The 21,145-nt window shown below is 47.8% G+C and overlaps 1 long non-coding RNA gene across 1 annotated transcript in view; it reads right to left on the reverse strand.

The window, feature by feature from the left end:
• LOC142699180 (uncharacterized) overlaps positions 1 to 19,553 on the reverse strand; it is a 31,521-nt gene extending 11,968 nt beyond the window's left edge. The window contains exon 1 of the long non-coding RNA XR_012866067.1: positions 19,370 to 19,553. This is a non-coding gene — a long non-coding RNA (uncharacterized LOC142699180). The remainder of the gene's footprint in view (positions 1 to 19,369) is intronic.
• Positions 19,554 to 21,145: the final 1,592 nt, after the last annotated feature.

Consider the following 21,145-nt stretch of genomic DNA (forward strand, 5'->3'; position numbering starts at 1 on the left):
TATCACACATGAGCAGTGTATCTAAGTATCCCTCTACAGTTTGGGTCCTTGGTACTACATCAAGTTCAAGGACTACTTCAATGACACCTTTTTTATTTGTAATAAAATCGTTAACCAGTGTTGTGTGTTATTTTATTACAATATTTTTTCTATGTCCTTCTCATTTATTTAAAAATGTATTACTAGTGCATTATTAATGGCCACTGTCTAACAGCGTCCATTAGTAAGGCTTCATGCACACTAGCGTGTGTATTTTCCGCGCGTGAAAAACTTGCGTCAATCCCATCCGTGTGTTTGCGTTAGGGCGGATTAACACGAACGTGCTATACGTCCGTGCAACCCGCGTGGTATTCACGCTTGTGGCACGGACCTATGCAAGTCTATGGGGCAGTGCAGACAGTCCGTGAATTTTACGCAGCGTGAGTCCGCTGCGTAAAACTCGCGACATGTTCTATATTTCTGCGTTTTTCGAGCATCACGCACCCATTGAAGTCAATAGGTGCGTGAAAATCAGGCGCACCCCATGGAAGCACTTCCGTGTGACGCGCGTAATTCGCGCAACAGCAGTAAAATAATGAATGTAAACAGAAAAGCACCACGTGCTTTCCTGTTTACAAACATCCAAACGGAGTGTCATAATGATGACGGCTGCGCGAAAACCGCAGACGCACATCCGTATGAACATGACACGGAGCGGTCAAGTGCATTTTGCGCACGCAAAAAGCCACCGTATTTGTGTGCGCAAAACGCACACGCTTGTGTAAATCCGCCCTTATGCATCAGTGTGCTTTTCGATTGTCATGTGTTATTCACGCACTCACAAAGCCAGCCCATTTTTTTCTTCTTCTTTACAACAAATTGCTGTGTAAATCACGCACCAAACACGTGTGCGGTGCGTGGTTTTCACGCATGCATTGACTTCAATGTGAGTGTAGGTGCATGATAACGCACCAATAGAGGACATGCAGTATGTTTCACGCAGCGGACTCTCGCTGCCGGAAAAGTCACGCATGTGTCTACGGCCCCATTGAAATAAATGGGTCGCGTGTGTTGTGCGTTTTTTCAAAGCACAGCACACGGACGTGATTCACACTTGTGTAAATCGTGCCTAAGGCCCCATTCACACCAGGGTGAATCTCGTCCGTGTGCTGATCGTCGAAACCACGCATAGCACACGCGACCCATTTATTTCAATGGGGCCGTTTTCACGCAGCGAGAGTCCGCTGCGTGAAACATACTGCATGTCCTCTATTGGCGCGTTATCATGCACCTACACTCACATTAAAGTAGACGCATGCGTGAAAACCACGAACAAAACAAGCGTGTTTGCTGCGTGATTTATGCCGCAATTTGTTGTAACAAAAAAATGGCCTTTCTGAGTGCGTGAATAACGCATGCCACTTGCTAAGCACACTGATGCAGAACGCACACAAACTGACCCCATTCATACGCGTTTCTCACGGGCGTCAATCTTACACGCAAGTGTGCATGAGGCATAAGACGGGGCTGGACGAACACTAACCATCACTATGACCCTGTTACCCTCCGCCACCAGGGGCACCGGGAATAGCATACCTGGGTAACATCCAGTAGCTGACCATCGCTAATACTGTGGTGGCCACAGCGCTGGCTGTTATTATTAGGGCACGTTCAGACGTGGCAGAGTTTTTATGCTTCAAATGTTGTTGCAGATTTAGGGGAAAGTACGCAACGAATCTGCAGCAATATTTGCAGTTTTGACAGGTAATTCAGACGTTGCAGAAAACACAGCGGACCTGCCACTGATTTCGGTTTTTGCATTGCAAAGGCTGAAATACTTTGTGCCATTCCACTTCTCCGCAACAGACAGTGCATGCTGCGGCCTGAAATTTCTGCACCGCTGCCTATCGTCCGCAGCCGAGTTCCCATCAATGTCTGAACTAACTTGCCTAAAAATGTGTAGAAGGCCTGATTCAGACCAACGTGGCGTTTTTGCGCAGGCAAAACACGTGGAATTTTGCCTGCGCAAAAGCCACTTACCTGCTCCGTGAGGCAGCGTCATATGCGTGGTTTTTGCGCAGCCGCCATCATTATGACACGCCATTTGGATGTTTGTAAACAGAAAAGCACGTGGTGCTTTTCTGTTTACGTTCATCCTTTTGACAGCTGTTGTGCAAAACAGCCAGTTTGCATGGAGGTGCTTCCGTGCGGCAATGCGTGGTTTTCACGCGCCCATTGACTTCAATGGGTGCGTGATTCGCGCAAAACGCCGGAATATAGAACATGTCGTGAGTTATACGCAGCGGAATCACGCTGCGCAAAAATCAATGACAGTCTGCACTGCTCCATAGACTTGCATAGGTCCGTGCCACACGTGTGAAAAACACGCGGGTTGCACGGACGTATATGGCGTTCGTGTAAATCCGCCCTTAGGTAGACAGCGCCACTATGATTCCGGTCCACAACGGATTGCTTCATGTCTCTGCCTAGGTCTATGTCCAAGCAAAGCGTGCAGGAGCGGAATCCCCGACCATAGTGGGATTCCACTACTCCGATAAGTTACAATAGCGCTCGGTACAGGTGGGGGAGGGGTAGTGTGTCATCTATGTAATAAAATGACTCCTCCTCACAACACAAAGTGCAGGAGGAGGAATGGTACATGAAGTACAATAACGGAGGCAGCATTAGGCTAAGTTCACACAGAGTATTTTGACGAGTTTTTTTTAAGCGGAAACAGCGTTGCAAAACTCGTCAAAAACGGCCCGAAAATGCGTACCATTGATTTCAATGGGAGGCGTCGGCGTCTTTTTCCCGCGAGCAGTAAAACTGCCTTGCGGGAAAAAGAAGCGACATGCTCTATCTTCGGGCGTTTACGCCTCTGACCTCCCATTGACTTCAATGGGAGGCAGAGAAAGCGTATTTCCCGTTGTTTTATGCCCGTGGCACTCAATTGCCGCGGGCGAAAAACGGCACAAAAAACAGACGCAAAAAATAACGCCAAAAAGGCTACGATAAACGCCGCGAAAAAGATCGCAAATAAAGCCGCGAAAAAAGCCGCAAACAAAGAGGCAAAGAACGCCACAAAAAACGACAGGAAAAACGCCACGAAAGACGCAACGAAAAACCCAGAAAAAAAAACGCAAACAATTTCGCAAAAAAAGACGCGAAAAACGACGCAAAAAAGGCTACGATAAACGCCATGGAAAACGCTGCGAAAAAGACGCGAAAAAAGCCGCAAACAAAGAGGCAAAGAACGCCGCGAAAAACAACTGGGAAAACGCCACGAAAGACGCAACGAAAAAAGCAGCAAAAATAGCCGCAAACAACGACACAAAAAAAGAAACGATAAACGACGCGAAAAAGGCTACGATAAACGCAACGGAAAACACAGCAAAAAACATCGCAAAAAAAGACGCAAACAAACAAGCAAAAAACGCCAAGATAAACTAAGCGAAAAACGACCCGAACAAAGCCGCAAACAAAAACGCAAACAAAGCCGCAAACAGCGCACAAAAAACTCCGGGAAAAATGACGCAAAAATCAACGTGCAGGGAGAGGTAAATCTGCCGCAAACTTCAAGACGGAATTTTGAGGCAGATATTCTTCCTGCAAAAAAACTGTGTGTGAACATGGCCTTAGTGGAGAGAGACATGAGATAGAAGAGGGTGGACGAGGGTGAGGGTGGACGAGGGTGAGGGTGGACGAGGGTGAGGGTGGACGAGGGTGAGGGGAGACACGAAGAGGTTTATAGACCTGAAAAGAGAAAGAAAACATAAATGTGAAAACATAATGGGGGGAGAACGGTCGCCATCCTTCAAGAATGTCAGCAAGAAGACAAGTCCAGTGAAGGATGTCAGCGGGGAGGAGCAGGGACAGCTCACGTGAACTCTTGGAAGGTACGTGCACGCTCATTGCAGCCTGCAAGGAGCGTGCACGGGAAAAAAGTTTCCTCACAAGGAAAGATCAACAAACCAGAGCTGAACTGCATGTAAACAAGCCGTGCTAAACTCAAAGCAGAAATGTGCCAAGTAGAATTTTTTTTGAAATAATGCTTTATTTAGGTTGTCTGTATAAGGGGTAATGTATGACACAGTTTTTGAAAAAATTTTGGTATCTCGGACAACCCCTTTAAAGAGGCTCTGTCACCAGATTTTGCAACCCCTATCTGGTATTGCAGCAGATCGGCGCTGCAATGTAGATTACAGTAACGTTTTATTTTTTAAAAAACGAGCATTTTTGGCCAAGTTATGACCATTTTTGTATTTATGCAAATGAGGCTTGCAAAAGTACAACTGGGCGTGTTTACAGTAAAAGTACAACTGGGCGTGTATTATGTGTTACATCTGGGCGTGTATTTTGTGTGTTACATCTGGGCGTGTTTACTTCTTTTACTAGCTGGGCGTTCTGACGAGAAGTATCATCCACTTCTCTTCGTTACCACCCAGCTTCTGGCAGTGCAGACACAGCGTGTTCTCCAGAGATCACGCTGTGACGTCACTCACTTCCTGCCCCAGGTCCTGCATCGTGTCGGACGAGCGAGGACACATCGACACCAGAGGCTACAGTTGATTCTGCAGCAGCATCAGCGTTTGCAGGTAAGTAGCTACATCGACTTACCTGCAAACGCCGATGCTGCTGCAGAATCAACTGTAGCCTCTGGTGCCGATGTGTCCTCGCTCGTCCGACACGATGCAGGACCTGGGGCAGGAAGTGAGTGACGTCATAGCGTGATCTCTGGAGAACACGGCTGTGTCTGCACTGCCAGAAGCTGGGTGTTGTGAAGAGAAGTGGATGATACTTCTCGTCAGAACGCCCAGCTAGTAAAAGAAGTAAACACGCCCCGATGTAACACACATAATACACGCCCAGTTGGACTTTAGAAAGCCTTATTTGCATAAATACAAAAATGGTCATAACTTGGCCAAAAATGCTAGTTTTTAAAAAAAAAAAAACGTTACTCTTATCTACATTGCAGCGCCGATCTGCTGCAATAGCAGATAGGGGTTGCAAAATCTGGTGACAGAGCCTCTTTATGGTAAAAGTAGATGTTAAATCTACTTTTACCTTAAGAGAAGGTAAGTGTGTACAGTAAAAACTAAACCCAAAAAACATGGAGGAAGCTCAGTTTTCTCAAATTCAACCATTACATGGTACTTTAAATGGTGCCTAAAAAACTACAACTCCTCTCGCAAAAAAATAATCCTTCACACACCACTCCATTGACGTAAAAATAAAAAAGTTATGACTCTAGGAAGGCGAGTGACAAATGAAAAATGGCTTGTATAACCTCTTCAGGCCGAAGCCATTTTAATAGACTTTGAGGGCTTATTTTTTACGGGAGGCGTCGTAGTTTCTATTAGTAGCATCTAAAGTACCATACAATGCACTGGTAAACGGAAAAAAAATTATTTGCGTGCTGAAATTGGAAAAAACTGCGATCCCTTCATGGCTTTTTGGGTTTCGTTCTTACAGATTTCACCGTGCGGTAAAAATGAAAACGGAACTACATGCTGTGGCTCAATACGATTGCGGAGATACCAATTTATATAGGTTTTCTTAAATTACACTACTTTCAAAGAAAAAAAACTTTTTGGTAACATTTTTTTATTGGTGTAGCCACATTCTAAGAGCCATACGGTTTTTATTTTTTCATCGATTGAGCGGTGTGATGCGTATTTTTTGTGGGACGAGCTCTAGTTTTTATAGGTACCATTTTTTGGTACATGCAATTTTTTGATCACTTTTTATTAAATTTTTTTTAAGAGCTAAGTTGACCAAAAAACAGCAATTTTGGGGTTTTAAATATTTTTGGGTTCACCATGCACGTTAAATAACGCTATATTTGAATAGTTCAGAAACAGCTATACCAATTTTGTTAACTTTTTTTTATTTTTTACATTACTTTAGAGGAAAACTGTGAAAAGGTGATTTTTTTTTACTTTTAATTTGTTCTTTTTTCCTTACTAAAAACTATATTTCCCTTTTTTTTGCTAGGGGACATGAAGCAGCGATTGTTAGATCGCTGGCACAATACACTGCAATACTAATGTATTGCAGTATATTGTCATTTCCACAGGCTTCTGTTAAAGTGCAGCTAAACGTTTAACAAACTTCTGACATGTCATAGTGACATGTCAGAAGTTTTGATTGGTGGAGGTCCAAGCACGGAGACCCCACCTATCGCTAAAAGTACGGAGCTGAAGCGCTCGGTACGGGCTCTTAGACTTTCTCCGATACATTGGTTTCCGGAAAAAGCCGAACAGACACGAAGCGGCTGAGCGCTCACACGAGAACTTCAGCTGCTTCATTCTAGCGATTAGTGGGGGTCTCAGTGCTCGGAACCCCACCAATCAAAACTTCTGACATGTCACTATGACATGTCAGAAGTTTCTTAAACGTTTAGCTACACTTTAAGCCCTGCCACATGCAGGACTTAGGAGAGGCAGAGTGAAGGCAGTCTTGGGGGCCTTCATTAGGCCCTGGGCTGCCATGACAACCATAGTGACCCTGCGATCTCATTGCGGGTGGGGGTGACGAGCTGTCAGAGGGGGCCGCCCCCTCTTTTTAACACCTCAGATGCTGCCGTCGTGACTGACCACAGCATTTGAGGGATTAAACAGCCAGAAATCAGCGCGATCATTGTTTCTGCCCGTTAGTCCCGGGTGTCATCTGTAATACACAGCTGACAGCCGCAGCGTATGGTGCACACACAGCGCGTGAGCGCTCCATACATCACCCCTCGCGCTATGACATATCTGACACAACATTTTGCGGGAAGCAGTTAAGGGGTTGAACAACAGGAACTGGTTCTTTAAGGTTATATTCACGCACAGAAGATCATTTTTTTCCGGAAACCCCAAACAATTTAAAGCTCCTGACCTCTTTAGGGTCCCAATTAGAGATGAGCGAACCGGGACAACCGAACCCGGTTTCGGTCCGAACTTCAGGAAAAGTTCGGTTCGCAGCGAATCCGAACTTTACCGGGTTCGGCCGAACCCGTTTTGACCGAACCCGGCTACATTTTGGCGCCTGCCACATGTTACATCTAAAATGGAGGATTACAGAAGATCACCTGACATCAGGCTACCCCATAATGCCTTGCAAACGGCTCTCCCAGCCTATCGGGAGGCAGCATAGGGGCGGGCTCAAGCCTGCAATAAAAGTCTATGCACGGAGCTCAGCGGCCATTTTACAGACAGGAGCTGTAGGAATAGCATCTCTGTGCAGTAAGGGAAAGCTTTAGGAATCTAAAAGGCAGGAATTCAGAAATCGAAGGGGCTCATCCACTACTCACTACTCAGCCAGTGTGTGAATACGCTTTTATAAGGGGCTCATCCCCGTTGCATCCAACTTGCAATACAGGCAGCCTAGTAGTACTATAAGGCCCAGCATTCCCTGAGTGCACTGCAGCGAGGCTGATTGAAATTCTCATTCATTGCCATTTGCCAAGCCAGTGTCCGTGTGTGAATACGCTTTTAAAAGGGGCTCATCCCTGGAATAACAATCCAACTTGCCATACAGGCAGCCTAGAAGTACTACAACGCCCAGCATTCCCTGAGTGCACTGCAGCGAGGCTGATTGAAATTCTCATTCATTGCCATTTGCCAAGCCAGTGTCCGTGTGTGAATACGCTTTTAGAAGGGGCTCATCCCCATTGCATCCAACTTGCAATACAGGCAGCCTTTGTAGTAGTGGTAGTAGTAGTACTACAAGGCCCAGCATTCCCTGAGTGCACTGCAGCGAGGCTGATTGAAATTCTCATTCATTGCCATTTGCCAAGCCAGTGTCCGTGTGTGAATACGCTTTTAAAAGGGGCTCATCCCTGGCCGTTATTAACAGGATAACAATCCAACTTGCCATACAGGCAGCCTAGAAGTACTACAACGCCCAGCATTCCCTGAGTGCACTGCAGCGAGGCTGATTGAAATTCTCATTCATTGCCATTTGCCAAGCCAGTGTCCGTGTGTGAATACGCTTTTAAAAGGGGCTCATCCCTGGAATAACAATCCAACTTGCCATACAGGCAGCCTAGAAGTACTACAACGCCCAGCATTCCCTGAGTGCACTGCAGCGAGGCTGATTGAAATTCTCATTCATTGCCATTTGCCAAGCCAGTGTCCGTGTGTGAATACGCTTTTAAAAGGGGCTCATCCCTGGAATAACAATCCAACTTGCCATACAGGCAGCCTAGTAGTACTACAAGGCCCAGCATTCCCTGAGTGCACTGCAGCGAGGCTGATTGAAATTCTCATTCATTGCCATTTGCCAAGCCAGTGTCCGTGTGTGAATACGCTTTTAGAAGGGGCTCATCCCCATTGCATCCAACTTGCAATACAGGCAGCCTTTGTAGTAGTGGTAGTAGTAGTACTACAAGGCCCAGCATTCCCTGAGTGCACTGCAGCGAGGCTGATTGAAATTCTCATTCATTGCCATTTGCCAAGCCAGTGTCCGTGTGTGAATACGCTTTTAAAAGGGGCTCATCCCTGGAATAACAATCCAACTTGCCATACAGGCAGCCTAGTAGTACTACAAGGCCCAGCATTCCCTGAGTGCACTGCAGCGAGGCTGATTGAAATTCTCATTCATTGCCATTTGCCAAGCCAGTGTCCGTGTGTGAATACGCTTTTAAAAGGGGCTCATCCCTGGAATAACAATCCAACTTGCCATACAGGCAGCCTAGTAGTACTACAAGGCCCAGCATTCCCTGAGTGCACTGCAGCGAGGCTGATTGAAATTCTCATTCATTGCCATTTGCCAAGCCAGTGTCCGTGTGTGAATACGCTTTTAGAAGGGGCTCATCCCCATTGCATCCAACTTGCAATACAGGCAGCCTTTGTAGTAGTGGTAGTAGTACTACAAGGCCCAGCATTCCCTGAGTGCACTGCAGCGAGGCTGATTGAAATTCTCATTCATTGCCATTTGCCAAGCCAGTGTCCGTGTGTGAATACGCTTTTAGAAGGGGCTCATCCCCATTGCATCCAACTTGCAATACAGGCAGCCTTTGTAGTAGTGGTAGTAGTAGTACTACAAGGCCCAGCATTCCCTGAGTGCACTGCAGCGAGGCTGATTGAAATTCTCATTCATTGCCATTTGCCAAGCCAGTGTCCGTGTGTGAATACGCTTTTAAAAGGGGCTCATCCCTGGAATAACAATCCAACTTGCCATACAGGCAGCCTAGTAGTACTACAAGGCCCAGCATTCCCTGAGTGCACTGCAGCGAGGCTGATTGAAATTCTCATTCATTGCCATTTGCCAAGCCAGTGTCCGTGTGTGAATACGCTTTTAGAAGGGGCTCATCCCCATTGCATCCAACTTGCAATACAGGCAGCCTTTGTAGTAGTGGTAGTAGTAGTACTACAAGGCCCAGCATTCCCTGAGTGCACTGCAGCGAGGCTGATTGAAATTCTCATTCATTGCCATTTGCCAAGCCAGTGTCCGTGTGTGAATACGCTTTTAAAAGGGGCTCATCCCTGGAATAACAATCCAACTTGCCATACAGGCAGCCTAGTAGTACTACAAGGCCCAGCATTCCCTGAGTGCACTGCAGCGAGGCTGATTGAAATTCTCATTCATTGCCATTTGCCAAGCCAGTGTCCGTGTGTGAATACGCTTTTAGAAGGGGCTCATCCCCATTGCATCCAACTTGCAATACAGGCAGCCTTTGTAGTAGTGGTAGTAGTAGTACTACAAGGCCCAGCATTCCCTGAGTGCACTGCAGCGAGGCTGATTGAAATTCTCATTCATTGCCATTTGCCAAGCCAGTGTCCGTGTGTGAATACGCTTTTAAAAGGGGCTCATCCCTGGCCGTTATTAACAGGATAACAATCCAACTTGCCATACAGGCAGCCTAGAAGTACTACAACGCCCAGCATTCCCTGAGTGCACTGCAGCGAGGCTGATTGAAATTCTCATTCATTGCCATTTGCCAAGCCAGTGTCCGTGTGTGAATACGCTTTTAAAAGGGGCTCATCCCTGGAATAACAATCCAACTTGCCATACAGGCAGCCTAGTAGTACTACAAGGCCCAGCATTCCCTGAGTGCACTGCAGCGAGGCTGATTGAAATTCTCATTCATTGCCATTTGCCAAGCCAGTGTCCGTGTGTGAATACGCTTTTAAAAGGGGCTCATCCCTGGAATAACAATCCAACTTGCCATACAGGCAGCCTAGTAGTACTACAAGGCCCAGCATTCCCTGAGTGCACTGCAGCGAGGCTGATTGAAATTCTCATTCATTGCCATTTGCCAAGCCAGTGTCCGTGTGTGAATACGCTTTTAGAAGGGGCTCATCCCCATTGCATCCAACTTGCAATACAGGCAGCCTTTGTAGTAGTGGTAGTAGTAGTACTACAAGGCCCAGCATTCCCTGAGTGCACTGCAGCGAGGCTGATTGAAATTCTCATTCATTGCCATTTGCCAAGCCAGTGTCCGTGTGTGAATACGCTTTTAGAAGGGGCTCATCCCCATTGCATCCAACTTGCAATACAGGCAGCCTTTGTAGTAGTGGTAGTAGTAGTACTACAAGGCCCAGCATTCCCTGAGTGCACTGCAGCGAGGCTGATTGAAATTCTCATTCATTGCCATTTGCCAAGCCAGTGTCCGTGTGTGAATACGCTTTTAAAAGGGGCTCATCCCTGGCCGTTATTAACAGGATAACAATCCAACTTGCCATACAGGCAGCCTAGAAGTACTACAACGCCCAGCATTCCCTGAGTGCACTGCAGCGAGGCTGATTGAAATTCTCATTCATTGCCATTTGCCAAGCCAGTGTCCGTGTGTGAATACGCTTTTAAAAGGGGCTCATCCCTGGAATAACAATCCAACTTGCCATACAGGCAGCCTAGTAGTACTACAAGGCCCAGCATTCCCTGAGTGCACTGCAGCGAGGCTGATTGAAATTCTCATTCATTGCCATTTGCCAAGCCAGTGTCCGTGTGTGAATACGCTTTTAAAAGGGGCTCTGAAATGTCTGGGAAAAAAAAGGTTGTGAAAGGACGGGGTAGAGGAAGAAACACCCATGCCGTCTCCTCTTCCAGTCCAAATGTTGGATCTGTTGGTGCCAGACCCAGTAGCAGCATTTGTGGCACAAGACATGTGCCCAGTTCCACTAGTAGCAGCTGCCATGTGCCTGCTAGTAGTAGTATCAGCAAGCCAGACTTGTCCATCTCCTCCGGTGGGCGGGTTACTTTAGACAATACGGCCATTGTGGACTGGTTGGCTGGCTCGCGGTCATCTCAGCAGGAAGACTCTGACGATCTGGCTTCAAGCCAGGTTTCGTTGGATTCCAGATCCTCTACAGTTCCTTGGCACGGTGACAGTAGTAATATAGGTATTTCTAGCGTTTCCATTCCATCATCTATGTCTTCGCTCCCCCTTCCTAGCGGGAAGCCATCTTTCCTGAGAGTCCTAAGAGACATCTCCTCGGGTGCGAAGGAAGATACTGAACAACATAGTGATGATGATGATTTGTTTTCCGCGAGTCAGCCAACGGAGTGTGTTGCGGCGGTGGTGGAGGTGGAAGCGGTGACCGAGACGCATAGCTGCGGTAGTGGGGGTGTTGGTGGTGGTAGCCGTGGTGGCAGACGCAGTAATGAGGGGGGGCATGGAGCCCGCCATGATGTCACATCACATTCACAACACAGTGACAGAAGTGGCGGGGATGATGAGGAAGGCTATGATGATGATGTTGTTTTAGACAGGACGTGGGAACCAGGTGACGAGGTGATGACGGCGTCAGAGGAGGAGGGTAGTAGTGGCGGCACTGGATGTGATAAACAGCCAAGCCGAGGTAGGGGCAGAAGTCAATCTGCAAAACGTTGCAGCGGTAGGGTCAGCTCAGGAGCCGGTGACGGCGACACAGATGCTGGTGTAGGTTCCCGAAAAAAGCCTGCCAGACAAGGGGCAAGCTCGGGTGGTTGTGGTGGTGGTGGTGGTGGTGGACGTGGTACTACCTCTTTACGGTACTCTGCCGTGTGGCAATTTTTCTGTACCTTCCCAGAGGAGGAAAACATGGCACAGTGCCGTATCTGCAAGCAGAAAGTAAGGCGTGGGCAGGGCAGCAATGTAGGAACTACTGCTCTACGTAAACACATGGAACGGCATCACAAGGCCATGTGGGACAATCAACATGCCCCACCATCATGTACATCTAATGAAGACCCCTCTTCCGCTGCTGCTGCTGCTCCGAGTCCCTGTCATCTAAGTAGTAGCCAGGCCTTATCCACCATGTCGTTGTCATCATCATCATCACTGTCATCTAGTGCTCCTCCTATGTCCCGTCAGTTATCCATTACGGAATCGTTGTCCAATAAGCAACAATATATACCCAGTCATCCACTTGTCGTGCGGCTTAATTCACACCTGGCAAAGTTGTTGGTGGTGCAGTCGCTGCCATACCACCTGGTCGACTCCGCCGGCTTCAAGCAATTGATGGCGTGCGCTCAGCCTAGGTGGCGAATACCTAGCCGACATTACTTCTCCAAAACAGCTGTCCCTGCCTTGCACAAGCATGTGGAGGAAAAGGTGTCCAAGTCCTTGCAATTATCCGTGTGCAGCAGGGTACATGCCACCGTCGACACGTGGAGCAGCAACTATGGGCAGGGACAGTACATGTCTTTCACGGCCCACTGGGTCAATATTTTGCAGTCCGATGCACCACCGCAGCAATGCCAGGCATTACCACCTCCACGCTTGTATGTTTCTAGTTCAACTCCGGACACCAGGCGCCTACCATCCTTCTCCTCCTACTCCTCCTCCTCCTCCTTGCCTTCCTCCTTGGAGGTCTTCCCGTCCCCGACAGGACACAGCGTATCTTCCACTCCTCCTCCCTCCTCTTTTCATAGGTGCAAGGTGAAGCGCCACAACGCTGTCTTACACCTGCTGAGCCTGGGCGAGAAAAGCCACACAGGGCAGGAGCTGCTGCTGTGCATCAAGGAGGAAATCGCACGCTGGCTGTCTCCTCTGAAACTCACACTGGGCAATGTTGTCTCTGATAACGGCAAGAACGTTGTGGCTGCACTGCGTCTAGGTCACCTGACACACGCTCCTTGCATGGCACATGTGATCAATCTGGTCATAACACGCTTCTTAAAGTCATATGTTGGTTTGAAGGGTGTGCTGGCCATGTCCAGGAGGGTTTGCGTTCGCTTTAGACGTTCGTATGCATTTAAGCACGCCCTCCTGGACTTGCAGCGTCAAAACAATCTCCCAGAACACAGCCTGATTTGCGACGTTCCAACACGATGGAATTCCACCCTGCACATGTTGGACCGTCTGTACGAACAGCGGAAAGCCGTGAATGATTTCCTGATGCAGCAGACGGGCAGCGTTTGGAGCCAGTGTAATTTCGAGCTCAGGCACTGGCAGCTGGTTAGAGACGCATGTCGCGTTTTGAGGCCCTTTGAAGAGGCCACACGATTTGTGAGCCGTGACGCTAGCGGAATGAACGATGTTATGCCGCTGATATTCATTATGGAGCAAACGCTCACAGCGATGATTCAGCAAAGGATGGAGGAAGGATCACATCTGGCTATGGATGTTGAGGAGGAGGAGGAGGATGAGGAAACAGGACCTGAAGAGGAGCTGGATTTGGAGATGGAATCACAGGAAGGGATAGGGGACGAGGCAGCCGCACAACATGACAGTGATGGTGGTGATGACGAGTCTGACGACGACCTTGATGATGGACAACCATGGCAGTATGGGGCGGAGATGGAACCAACCGGGCCCTCTGAAACGCTGGCCAGGATGGCGAGCTGTATGCTTCGTTACTTGCGCGCTGACTGTCGTATTGTTAGCATGAAGCAAAGAGATGACTACTGGATAGCCACACTTTTAGACCCTCGGTATAAAGCCAGAATGGGGGAGTTTTTTGCGCCTTCCGAGAGGGAGGCAAAATTGGCTTATTATAGAGAGAAGCTATGCAGCCAGCTTGTCATGGCTTTCAAACGGCAGACACCCGCTGCAAGCATGTCTGACCGGGGGGCCACTCTCCGCTCCCCACTGTCTCATCGTTCCACCGCCTCTGGCAGAGCTACCTCTGCAATAGGCGGCAGCCGTGGCAGCAGCGGCAGCAGCAGCAGCAGCAGCAGCCAATTCAGTTTGGAAAATATGATGACAACATTTTTACATCCAATACCCCGACCTGACACACATCGTAGCACTAGTCACCAAAGGGATGTTCACCATCTCCAGGTGCAGCACCTAAACAACCAGGTTCACTCGTACTTGGACTGTGCCCTTTCTCCGTCAGAAATGCTGATCCCAGACCCCATGGACTTCTGGGTCAGCAGATTGGATCATTGGCAAGAACTGGCCCAGTTTGCCATGGGTGTACTGTCTTGTCCACCCTCCAGTGTAGCGTCAGAGAGGGTATTCAGCGCAGCAGGGGGCTTCGTCACCCCTAAGCGAACAAGATTGTCCGCCAACAGCTTGGAAAATCTCACGTTTCTGAAAATGAATCAAGCGTGGATCGGTGAGGATTTTAAAACCCCTGTGCCTGATGCCACTGATTAGATCTTACATTGCTGCTGCTGCTGCCGCCTGCTACTGCCGCCTGCTACTATGGGATTCTGTCCTGTCCACTCTTTTTTTAATGTGCCGCTGTTGGTGCTGCAGCTGCTACTACTTCTACCACCAATCCACCCCAGTGCCGTCTGCTACAAGCAGGCCTGCCCCACCAGAGGGCTTTGTCCTGTGACTCTCCAGTCTCTTTTTTTAATGTGCTGCTACTACTGCTACTACTGCTTGCACCCTTGCTGTCTGTGTTGGCTAGTACCTCTACTACCACCAATACACCTACACTGCCATCTGCTACAAGCAGGCCTGAGGCCTGCCCCACTACAGGGCTTTGTCCTCCTGTGACTGTCCAGTCTCTTTTTTTAATGTGCTGCTACTACTGCTACTACTGCTTGCACCCTTGCTGTCTGTGTTGGCTACCTCGACTACTACCACCAATACACCTCCACTGCCGCCCGTCTGCTACAAGCAGGCCTGAGGCCTGCCCCACCACAGGGCTTTGTCCTCCTGTGACTGTCCAGTCTCTCTTTTTTTTAATGTGCTGCTACTACTGCTACTACTGCTTGCACCCTTGCTGTCTGTGTTGGCTACCTCTAATACCACCAATACACCTACACTGCCGCCCGTCTGCTACAAGCAGGCCTACCCCACCACAGGGCTATGTCCTGTGACTGTCGTCCAGTCTCTTTTTTTAATGTGCTGCTGCTACTACCAGTCCTACCACCCTTGCTGTCTGTGTTGGCTAGTCTACCTCTACTACCACCAATACACCTCCACTGCCGTCTGCTACAAGCAGGCCTGAGGCCTGCCCCACCACAGGGCTTTGCCCTCCTCTGACTGTCCAGTCTCTTTTTTTAATGTGCTGCTACTACTGCTACTACTGCTTGCACCCTTGCTGTCTGTGTTGGCTACCTCGACTACTACCACCAATACACCTCCACTGCCGCCCGTCTGCTACAAGCAGGCCTGAGGCCTGCCCCACCACAGGGCTTTGTCCTCCTCTGACTGTCCAGTCTCTTTTTTTAATGTGCTGCTACTACTGCTACTACTGCTTGCACCCTTGCTGTCTGTGTTGGCTACCTCGACTACTACCACCAATACACCTCCACTGCCGCCCGTCTGCTACAAGCAGGCCTGAGGCCTGCCCCACCACAGGGCTTTGCCCTCCTCTGACTGTCCAGTCTCTTTTTTTAATGTGCTGCTACTACTGCTACTACTGCTTGCACCCTTGCTGTCTGTGTTGGCTACCTCGACTACTACCACCAATACACCTCCACTGCCGCCCGTCTGCTACAAGCAGGCCTGAGGCCTGCCCCACCACAGGGCTTTGCCCTCCTCTGACTGTCCAGTCTCTTTTTTTAATGTGCTGCTACTACTGCTACTACTGCTTGCACCCTTGCTGTCTGTGTTGGCTACCTCGGCTACTACCAGTCTACCACCAATACACCTCCACTGCCGCCCGTCTGCTACAAGCAGGCCTGAGGCCTGCCCCACCACAGGGCTTTGTCCTCCTGTGACTGTCCAGTCTCTCTTTTTTTTAATGTGCTGCTACTACTGCTACTACTGCTTGCACCCTTGCTGTCTGTGTTGGCTACCTCTAATACCACCAATACACCTACACTGCCGCCCGTCTGCTACAAGCAGGCCTACCCCACCACAGGGCTATGTCCTGTGACTGTCGTCCAGTCTCTTTTTTTAATGTGCTGCTGCTACTACCAGTCCTACCACCCTTGCTGTCTGTGTTGGCTAGTCTACCTCTACTACCACCAATACACCTCCACTGCCGTCTGCTACAAGCAGGCCTGAGGCCTGCCCCACCACAGGGCTTTGCCCTCCTCTGACTGTCCAGTCTCTTTTTTTAATGTGCTGCTACTACTGCTACTACTGCTTGCACCCTTGCTGTCTGTGTTGGCTACCTCGACTACTACCACCAATACACCTCCACTGCCGCCCGTCTGCTACAAGCAGGCCTGAGGCCTGCCCCACCACAGGGCTTTGTCCTCCTCTGACTGTCCAGTCTCTTTTTTTAATGTGCTGCTACTACTGCTACTACTGCTTGCACCCTTGCTGTCTGTGTTGGCTACCTCGACTACTACCACCAATAAACCTCCACTGCCGCCCGTCTGCTACAAGCAGGCCTGCCCCACCACAGGGCTTTGTCCTGTGACTGTCGTCCAGTGTCTTTTAATGTGCTGCTACTACTCACCCTTGCCAATAAAAAGGGTCAATTTTTGGAGGGCTTGTGAAAAGCCATTGCTTGTTGCTTTTACATCCATGTATGGAAGAACCCCGGCAGGCATCTGCCAATAAAAAGGGTCAATTTTTGGAGGGCTTGTGAAAAGCCATTGCTTGTTGCTTTAATGCTTTTACATCCATGTATGGAAGAACCCCGGCAGGCATCTGCCAATAAAAAGGGTCAATTTTTGGAGGGCTTGTGAAAAGCCATTGCTTGTTGCTTTAATGCTTTTACATCAATGTATGGAAGAACCCCGGCAGGCATCTGCCAATAAAAAGGGTCAATTTTTGGAGGGCTTGTGAAAAGCCATTGCTTGTTGCTTTAATGCTTTTACATCCATGTATGGAAGAACCCCGGCAGGCATCTGCCAATAAAAAGGGTCAATTTTTGGAGGGCTTGTGAAAAGCCATTGCTTGTTGCTTTAATGCTTTTACATCCATGTATGGAAGAACCCCGGCAGGCATCTGCCAATAAAAAGGGTCAATTTTTGGAGGGCTTGTGAAAAGCCATTGCTTGTTGCTTTAATGCTATTACATCCATGTATGGAAGAACCCCGGCAGGCATCTGCCAATAAAAAGGGTCAATTTTTGGAGGGCTTGTGAAAAGCCATTGCTTGTTGCTTTAATGCTTTTACATCCATGTATGGAAGAACCCCGGCAGGCATCTGCCAATAAAAAGGGTCAATTTTTGGAGGGCTTGTCAAAAGCCATTGCTTGTTGCTTTTACATCAATGTATGGAAGAACCCCGGCAGGCATCTGCCAATAAAAAGGGTCAATTTTTGGAGGGCTTGTGAAAAGCCATTGCTTGTTGCTTTTACATCCATGTATGGAAGAACCTCGGCAGGCATCTGCCAATAAAAAGGGTCAATTTTTGGAGGGCTTGTGAAAAGCCATTGCTTGTTGCTTTTACATCCATGTATGGATGAACCCCGGCAGGCATCTGCCAATAAAAAGGGTCAATTTTTGGAGGGCTTGTCAAAAGCCATTGCTTCTTCTTTTACCACCTTATATGTATGAACCCTGGCAGGCATCAGCCGCCTAAAATGGTAAATTTTTGTACCTTTTTTAACAATGCATTAAGCATACAACATGCACAAGTGCAGTGGTTTCTGTTAGTTATCTCCGTGTCCCATCCGTTTTCCTAGAGCCATACATGTTGGCGTAACTTTGACACCAACTTTGCATTAAAGACAGCTCAAAAGTACTTGGATACACTCATGGGTGACCTAAGAGTGTTATACAGGGCTTCTAGGGCTTTAAAACAGTGTTATACACGATTTTTAGGGGCTTTCTTGTATTACAGGTTCGGTCAGAACTAGTTCGGTCCGAATCGAACTTTTGCACGAAATTCGGCGAACTTGCCGAACCGAACTTTTCATAAGTTCGCTCATCTCTAGTCCCAATGTATTCTGCTTTCTCTCTTCTGTAATGGCTCATTCTGCTTTTACAGAAAATTCTAAACTGTGCCAGATCTGCGAGGTCCAGCGCGGGCCTCTACCTTGCTATGCCCCATGGAGTGAAATATACGTTAGCGAGGAGCTGGCGTAGATTTCCACTATAATTTATGCCACTTTTCTGGGAGAATCATAATAAATTTGTTGGCTCAGTGGCCACGCCCCTTTCCCCTCGACCACGCCCCATTTCTACAAAAGTGTGGAAAGTGGCGCAAAAAAAGGGCAAAAATTGCAATTTGCATCAAAAATGCGATTTTTAATCCCTTTTGCGACTTTTCTACGCCTGGCGTAGAAGAGTTGATAAATGCCCCCCCCCCCCCCTTAGTGTCTTATGTCTCTGTGTTCTTCTCCTGCCTGTAGTCCTCGCCTTCCTTACAGCTGTACTAGTGACTGGACCGTGAAGTAACAATCATTACCAGATAGAACGTCAGGTCCGCTCATTGTATAATATTACAACAGAGGATGAGGAACGTTTCTTGGGAAGGTCCTTGTATAAACATTACAAGTTGTAGAGTCATTTACTGCTTCACATAAGCTGAGAGACTTTCCTCCGGTTCTGTCCAGATTTCATGGATTTCATGACTAGATGTCACATTATAAAAGCTCTTAGCTGCCATATTTGCGCTCACTTATATATAAACACCGTCAGGGCCGGCCTTAGGTTGGATGGCGCCCTGTGCGGGATTCTCTATTGCCGCCCTCCACAAACCAAAAATTAACCACATATATAGACACATACTGGAACATATATACTGCACATACATAGAGGGACATATTTAGACAAACAGGCAAATATATATATACACATTCTGGAATATATACACACAGACACACACACACACACACAGGAACATATATACAAACACAAACACACATTCACATACATACCCATATATACACTGTGCAGATAATGTAGTAGATGTCACCTGCAGTCCTATGTAACACTACAGATAACACAGTGATAACTCTCTGATTACAGATAATGTAGTAGATGTCACCTGCAGGCCTATGTAACACCACAGATATCACACTCTGATAACTATACCCACACATATATACACACACAGAGGCACACATATATACACACTAACATAGAGACATATATACACATATATACACACACACACATACTGGAACATATACACACACGAACACAGAGACACATACACACACATAGACACTTACATCTCTCCTTGCTGACAGGATCACAGGTTTCTTGCAGGACGGGCTGTGACGGAGCTTCCTCCTCTGCTCTTGCTCCTCGGCTCTTGTTTCCTCCGTGTGTGTAACGAGGAGGAGAGGACAGAATAGGGGCAGAGCCCAGTGTTGCCCCCTACATGCTGGGAGGGTGCAGCACCCCGTGCACTCGTACAGGTCACACACACCTAAGGCCGTCCCTAAACATCGTCTCTTACACAGATCTCAAGTCCCTCACTGTCTATTATCCGCTCAACTGACACCAACTGACACCTGCAGTTCTATGGAGACGGCTGGTGCAGAGGAGCTCTGAGGATGGGATCATTCAAAGCGTCCAATCAGAAGCTGCCAACTGTACCACTAGGTAAACTACAAGGGTAGGCTCGGACCAAACCAATGACGGTTTTTGTGTTTGTTTTAATAAAGCAACAAGCGGTTATATGTTATACATTTTATATATATATATCCAAAAAAGAGAACGTGAAGCAGCACTCAAATAAAGTGAATTTATTCATCCAACATGGAACCACAACGTTTCACCTCCTCTATGAAGGCATTTTCAAGTCACTGTATTTGAGTGCTGCTTCACGTTCTCTTTTTTGGATATCTAACACATAAGGAGAGGTCACGCCTTTATTTTTGAAGCTTTGCACCAGCCTAGTCAGGCATTTGTTCACAGTGCTGCTCCAATCCTCTGCTTTTATATATATATATATATATATATATATATATATACACACACACACACACACACACACACACACACACACACACACACACACAAATAAATGTGTATGGAAAGGAAATTATTTATTCCATCTCAAACAGAAAAATATTGACATTACAGATTTAGGCCCCATGCACAAAAACTCCCGTAATTACGGGCCCATAGACTTCTATTGGTCACGGGTACCTCCCCGTATGCTTACGGGAAGGTGCCCGTGCTGTTGAAAAAGATAGAACATGTCCTATTTCAGGCCGTAATTACGGCACGGGCAGCCAATAGAAGTCTATGGGACTCCCGTAATTACGGGTGACTACGTGTGTGCACCCGTAATTACGGGAGCGTTGCTAGGCGACGTCAGTAAATAGTCACTGTCCAGGGTGCTGAAAGAGTTAAACGATCGGCAGTAACTGTTTCAGCACCCTGGACAGTTGCTACCGATCACAATATAGATAAAGCTGTAAAAAAAAAAAAGACGTTCATACTTACCCAGAACTCCCTGCTTCTTCCTCCAGTCCGGCCTCCTGGTATGACGTTACAGCCTATGTGACCGCTGCAGCCAATCACAGGCCAATCACTGGCTGCAGTGGTCACATGGACTGCCGCGTCATCCAGGGAGGTCGGACTGGATGTCAAGAGAGGGACGCGTCACCAAGACAACGGCCGGGTAAGTATGAATTTCTTTTACTTTTATTACGGAAAGGGCTGTCCCTTCTCTCTATCCTGCACTGATATAGAGAAGGGGCTGCCGATTAGTGCAGTGCAATTTTGCAGCCAAAAACGTGCCCGTAAATACGGGTGGAATACTGGTTGAATACGTGTGACCGAGGACCCGTATTTATGCCAGTATTTACGGGTGGACAAAAATACGGTCATGTGCATGGGGCCTTATGGGGTGATTTGGTTTCTTTGAAACGGCAGCGCTTTAAGTCTTTTTATTTCTGTCAGCGAGTTAATTGTAAAGATAAAGATTCGCCCAATATCCACGTTTTAATGTTCTGTTAGTGTCTTCATCATACTGGACGGGGGAGATAATGTGA

This window comes from Rhinoderma darwinii, unplaced genomic scaffold (assembly GCF_050947455.1).
Source record: "Rhinoderma darwinii isolate aRhiDar2 unplaced genomic scaffold, aRhiDar2.hap1 Scaffold_140, whole genome shotgun sequence".
Lineage (NCBI taxonomy): Eukaryota > Metazoa > Chordata > Amphibia > Anura > Rhinodermatidae > Rhinoderma > Rhinoderma darwinii.